General features: G+C 37.3%; 1 long non-coding RNA gene across 1 annotated transcript; it reads left to right on the top strand.

Annotated features, from left to right (window-relative positions):
- Positions 1-781: 781 nt before the first annotated feature.
- Positions 782-3,394, top strand: LOC132709562 (uncharacterized). The gene is made up of 2 exons (XR_009620591.2): positions 782-851; positions 1,652-3,394. It is a non-coding gene; the product is annotated as an uncharacterized LOC132709562 (long non-coding RNA).
- The last annotated feature ends 3,487 nt before the right edge of the window (positions 3,395-6,881 follow it).

The raw sequence follows: 6,881 nt of genomic DNA, 5'->3' as shown, positions 1-6,881 counted from the left end.
TATGGCAAAAAGGAAATATAGAAATTGTAAATTTAATTGAAATGACTAAACACTGTTTAAATTTGTGAACCGGCCAAATACTCTGTTCAAAGAAAATACATTGTAGGTTTGTATGTGTGTTTCTAATTATTGCTATTTATTCATATTTGTTCTCTTTTATTCTTTAAAGTTTAACAATTCATTCTTTATCTTAATATCTTTATATTTGTTTGGGGTTGCCTTTTTTCCCTTTCATCTTTTTTATTGTACAGCAATCTTTCTTCTCAAACCTACCACCTCTCTCTTTTCTTTCCTTCTTACTTTCTCTTCCTCCCCTTCTTCTTCTCCTCCCTACTTCCTCTTCCTTTCTCCTTCTCCTCCTCTCTTCCTCCCTCTCTTACCCTCACTCCTACTCTAATTTCCCTTCCCTTCCTTCATCCCTCTCTATTGCTGTATCCTTTTATGCATATGGACTACTCAGAGGGCTGAAAAAGTTATTTTTGACTGGTCCTCGCACTTTTGACCAGTCCTTGAACTTACGACTGTCCTCACATTTTACATTTTTGCCCTATCTTGTCACCATGGTGAAGAGAAGCAGTTGTGAAATGAGTGACACGGTTGTTAAGAATGCTGCATGGGCATAAATGTGAGGATGGTCATAAGTGTGAGGACCAGTCAAAAGTGTGAGGACCTATCAGAAATGACTTTTTTCAGACCTCTGAGTAGTCTCTATACACATAGCCATGGCCACCCTGTCACATGATCTCCAAGCCACGCCCACAAAATAAGCCACGCCCACAGAATTAGTAGTAAAAAAAATTAGAATCCACTCCTGGGCCTGTCCTAGCCGGAATGAAGAGCAAAAGAGATAGGTAAGAAATGGGCTTTGCTAAAAGATGACATAGAAGACAAATTTGGCTAAACAAAGAAAAGGGAAATATATAAATAGGAATGTTGGGTTTTTTTTGTTTGTTTGTTTGTCTCTTTCTCTGTCTTCTATGCAACCACATGGTATGTTTGTTAAGATTTGGGCCTTCCCTGATTTAACTGAAATTTATGGTGTGAATGAGCAGTGTGTGTGTAAACCTGAGAGTTCTGTTTTCCTCTCCCTTCCCTCCTTGTTTTTTGTGTGTGTCCATCTAAGTCTCTGTGTGCCCTCGAGGTAATTGAAAAATGAAAAATGTCTCCAATCCAAAAAAGGAATTATTATTATTATTATTATTTTTAAAATTGCTAGAAAAAGAAAATGTCTTAACACTAGTTTTGTCTGGCCCACAAAACAGAGGGTGAAAGAAAAGACTGTTCAATTTTATTTCTTCCCCTTTCTGTACCTTAAAATAACAACCCAAGTTTATGAGGAAACATTTTAAGTTCATTTACAAGAAAAATTTTAGTCTTGCACTTACTGTATGTTTATATGGCTTTATCTGTTCACCTCTTTCCTGAAGCATGTGAATCCAGCCCCTTTTTCTCATGTTATATCCCCATATTGTTACCAGTTTATCTATTTAGTAACTGCAATACTGATGTGTTGTTTCTTTTCAAACTCTACCTGCAAGCTATCTACCCAACTCCACTCTAGCTCTTCATCTCTTATTCCCCTACAATGCCTTTCCTCACCCAAAAAAGGGGGGGAGGGGACCCTGTTCTAATGTCTTTCAACCCTGCACAGATGATTCTGTAACCTGTGGAAGCAGAGCACATGGGTCCAGATGCTGCCTCCAGAGGAGATGTTCCATCCATTTGAGCCAGAAATTGGGTTTGGGTTCAGTCATCCACCGGAAAGCCATCACAGCAACCAGAGTAGAGCAGACCTTCCCAAGCTTAACTGGCCAGCCTTACCACCAAGCATGTCACCCAGCAGACATGAAAAAAAGAACTGTGAGATGGACAAGTAAAGACTAAAAGACTCTTTTCAATCCCCAGAAGACAGCTGGAAAGACTGGGGGAGGGTAGAAATTCATTGTAAGGTTTTCTTTCTTGTCTCATGTATATTGTAATCAGTTTAATGTACTCATGTAAGGATTGTATTTGAGAATGGCTGGCACAGCAAGTTCTGAATACCTTGGACTGGGAGGAAAATTTGTCCAGCATATTTCTTTTGTCTATTGTAAAAGTAGCTGCATACACAAGCACATGTACAGAGACACACCATTCAGAATTAGACAGAGGATATCTCCTTCACCTACCTCCATACAAAGCTGCTCCTGGCTTCTTTTTTTGTGTGTGTCTTTTTTTTCTGTGTTTTTTGTTTGTTTGTTTCTTTGTTTGTCTTTTGCTCTGTGGCACTAAAGCCCAAGCAGTCATATCTCCCTACTTATCCCATGGGGGAGGGGGCATCCCCCTCCGGCAATTCCCTCATTTGAAGAGAGCAGAAAAGAGATCTCCAAACCCCAAGCCCTGACTGTGATTCACAAAGGATGCTGCCCAGTTGCCCAGTAAAGCAGGATATGTTGCACTGTTGGTCTCATGAATAGAAGTCCAAGGGGTCATTGTATGTAATTTTAAAAATACTAATTAGCCTGGATTGTACACTGGCTAACCTCAATTTGGCCTCACAAAACTAAGAGCTAGGACAGGTTTAGTAATCATCCCTTGGAAATGGGCAGCTGGAAAAGGAAAACCATGGCTGTGAAGAACTTTGGGATTTGTGCTTGCTTGAAACCTGACCGGAAGCTCACAGAAGGTGCATCAAACATCTGAAAATAATTGGCATGGAAATTTGGATACTGCAAATTTCTTTCCAGAACTTTTCCCCTGGCTGCTAGACCTTCATGGTTGAAAGCTTTTTGGAGCCACTGGAGGAATCCTTTTCTGTTGCCTCTATCAATACCTTCCCCTTTGTATCAGAAAAATTAAAAGCACCCATCAAGTCTCCCTGATTTGATCAATTTTTAATCTTTTGCCAAGAACATGTGTGTCCCACTCACATGTTTTGGAAAAAAAGGGGGGATTGTAGGAAGTTAGCACCCACCCTTCTCCTAGGAAAATGAGATATTTTAGGAAATATTAAAAGGCAGAAATTTCTACTAAAAGGGAGGCAAAAACTCAGCCCCCCAACTTTGTCAATGGGCCATTAAGACCTGGGCCAGTCTATTCAACATAACAAAGATCTACCTTCTTCAGGCAGAGCAAAAGTAGGAATGGCCCAAAGCCAATTCCTTACATCATCACCCAGCAAGATTCAACCAAACTTAACACAGAGACAATCTAAAAAAGCTAGCTATGATCTCTGACATGCAACTATGATCTCTGACAGCAACTAATCAAGATACTCTTCCTCTCCCAGGAAGTTCAAAGCCAGAGGAGTATAAAACCCAGGGACTCTCAGCATCTCTGCCATTTATTTTATTATTTTTTTTGCCCTCAAAACCATGAGGTCCTGTCCACCATTAAATCATCTTTCCAAACAGCCACCATGCTTTCAGTGTCTTTGTCCCCACTTGGAACTGAACCCAGATGGACATTTCTTCCATAAATGTGAAGAGGGTTTTTGGTGGAATCTAAAAGAGAGTTGCATTGACTTCTGGTTGGTGCCGCGGGGATACAGACGGGGAATTAGCAGGCTCTTCGGAGCCCTGCGAAAATCCCATCTGTCAAGCCCCCGCCGGTAGGTCTTTGGACCTACCCTGTCCTGTAAGGACAGGGGGATAGAGAGGGACCCTCGGATGGCCGAGAGGAACGGGCAGGTTCCTTGGGGCCGGAGGCTTGCCCTCTGCGCCGGCAGCGGTGGAACGGCGGCCATGGTGGCTGCCCTGAGATTGCGGCAATCGGGATACAAGAATGCACAGGAGGAGAGGTGGAGAAGCGGAGAGTGGAGCCGGGAGTTTGTATGCCGGGTGAATGGACTTCAACCCAGGCAGCAACTCCCCACAAATGCTGAATTACAATTAGTCTGCCCCACCCTTAATAGTGGCTGAGAACTATTGGGGCACAAAGACAAAAGACCTGTTGGTGGATAATATAAATTATTGACTTTTTGGAAATGTTTGACTAATAATAATAATAATAATTATTATTATTATTATTATTATTATTATTATTATTATTATTATTATTATTATTATGTACCGCCCATTCTCCCGAAGGACTCAGGGCGGTGTACAGCCAAAATTAAAATACAAATATACAAATATACAATATCTAGTTAAAATTAATTAAAATCATTAAATAGTTTTGGCCAAATTTTAAAACCCAAAATTAAAACCCAATTTAAAATTAATCAATTTGATAGCCCCGCCTGTCGGAACAGTAGGGTCTTGAGGGCGCAGCGAAAAACCCGGAGGTCAGAAATGTTATGAATATCCGGGGGCAATTCATTCTAGAGGGCAGGAGCTCCCACAGAGAAGGCTCTCCTCCTGGGTGTCGCCAGCTGACATAACTTGGCTGACGGCACCCTGAGGAGTCCCTCTCTGTGGGAGCAAACTGGTCGGTGGGAGGCTAGCTATGATCTGGATCTGGATATATTTTTTCTTTACTTTTTGGTGGATAAATGAGATTGGACTATGTTTGGGAGAGAGGAAGGAGAAGAGGAAATAATTATGCCTTCAAAAGCAAAGAGAAAAGACAAACGGAGATGGATAAAAATGGTTGCCAGCTAAAAAGGGAAAGTGAATTCCAGGTTGCTTGTTACTTGAAAAGAGAAACTTTGTTGCTTGTTATTTAAACTTGACTATTTTGAGGAAAAGACTCCAAGAACTTAATTTAGGATACATAATCTGTTCACTGGAGGATTTATTGAAGATTAGAAAGAAAGAAATTAAATGGAACAATGAAAACTGAATTAATAAATGTGGCAATAAAAGAAGGGTGTGGCAATAGAAGAAGGACATGATGATACCATATATGGAATAGCTTCAGAATCGACATTGTAGAACTTACAACTTTGATGACATTGAAATGGAAAAGATATATACTTGGACAGACTGGAGAAAGGAATAATGGAATATATTATGTAACAAGACAACAAAATATTATATTTTGATTTAAATGAATGTAACGGTTTCTGGGTGGTTGAATAATGCTAGGAGATACTTTTTTCTTTCTTTCTTTTCCTTCTCTATGCTCTCTCTCTATTTCTTTCTTGTAGTATCCTTTTCTTCATTTCTTTTCCCCTCTCTATTTTCTTTTTTAATCCATTTTACTTCTTTTGTTATATTTCTACTCTCTTCCTTTTTCTTTTTTCTCTTTTTTAGGGTTGCCTTATTTTTTTTCGTATTTCTTTTATTGTAATTATTATTATTGCTATTACTTTCTCCTTTTTTTCTATTATTTTCATATAAATATATAAACAATTTGATTAAGAAATAAGAGCATAAATGATTGAAGAAAAACATGATTTTTGGATGTAGAACATGCTCTTTTAAATTTTGAATTTTTAACTAGCACTACTTACAGATTTAATAAGCTGGAAGAAAATATTTACTTTTAAAGTCATTGGATGTTAAAAAGAATTATTTATAGAATTAAGAACCATAAAAAATTGATTTTAAAGTGTTCCAAAATGTTTCCTATTGAAAATAAGAAATAAGCATGGAATGGGAGAAAACTTAAGAGAGAATAGGAGATAAGATATTTATTGAAATATACTTTGATCTTAAACTGATAAGAGATATGGAGGAGAATAGATTGGAAAACAATATTGGTAACATATTCCAAAACAATTTGGAGGTAAACAACTGAATAAGAGATAAATGTTATGAATTAGTTAAAATAAATGAATTTAGGAGTGGAGGAAAGCATGACTCTGGAGATCAGTGAAAGCAAAGCTATGACCCAGTTTTACAAATAAGTAGGAGTGGAGGAAAGCATCATACTGGAGAACAGTATGGGAACCAGTTAAAAATAAAAATAAGAGTTAGGAGTGGAGGAAAGCAAAGCTGTGAACCAGCCAAAATATTGAGTTAGAAGTGGAGGAAAGCATACGCTGGTCAACAGTTAAAGCAAAACTGTGAACTAGCCAAAAATAAAAAGGTAGGAATGGAGGAGACTATACCTGGGGATCAATTGAAATAAAGTTGTGAACCAGTTAAAAATAGGGGTAGGAGTGGAGGAAAGCATTGCTGGAAGGCAACTACTTGAATTGTGAACCAGTTTTATAATAGATTTAGGAGGAGTTAAGGAGAAGGTTGGTGTGCAGTTAAAATTATTCTGTGAACCAGCTAAAATAATTAAGATAAGGAGTAGAGAAAGCATTGCTGGAAAGCAGCTGATTAAGATGCGAACCAGCTAAAAAATAAATTTAGGAGGAAGTGGAAGAGATTTTACCGGAGAATAGTAGCTAAACTGTGAACCAATTTAAATAAATACAGATAGGAGTATTGGAAAATACAGCTGGGAAATAAGATATTTAAACTATGAACCAGTTAAAAATTAGATTTAATAAAATATGAGAATAAACTTGAAATAAATAAAGTAAAGTATTCTGGAAGTAACAAACTATAGAAGGAAATGTTGATTGTTTATGAAATGACTTTAAGAGAGGAGGAAAATACTTTTTGTCAAGATTATGGATATTAGATGTCATTTGAGAGAAGTAAAATATAGATTTGAGGTAATGGGTTTTAGGATTGAGGAATATATATGAAATATTCACTGTTAAATGATAAAGATTTAGAACAGTGTTTATTGTTTAGAATTTTGCGTGTAATAGTAGAATGATAAATGTTTAGAATAAGATTTTTTTTCTTTTTTCTTTTCTTTTTTTTTTAAAGATGTAAATTTGGAACAAAATTGATTGAGGGAATGTGAATAATTGTACTAATTTTATGCCGGACCAAACTCTTGCTCTAAAACGATGTATTTTATGTTTTATGTTTAAAAAAAAAATGGGGAAAAAATAAATAAAACTAGTTGCATCCACACCTATTCAGACATTGTACTGAATACAGTGTGGCTTATAC

Source organism: Pantherophis guttatus, chromosome 4 (genome assembly GCF_059756535.1).
Source record: "Pantherophis guttatus breed Tessera chromosome 4, ASM5975653v1, whole genome shotgun sequence".
NCBI classification, from domain to species: Eukaryota; Metazoa; Chordata; class Lepidosauria; order Squamata; family Colubridae; genus Pantherophis; species Pantherophis guttatus.
The sequence above is the reverse complement of the archived record's forward strand: the minus strand, read 5'-3'. Positions and strand labels throughout refer to the sequence as shown.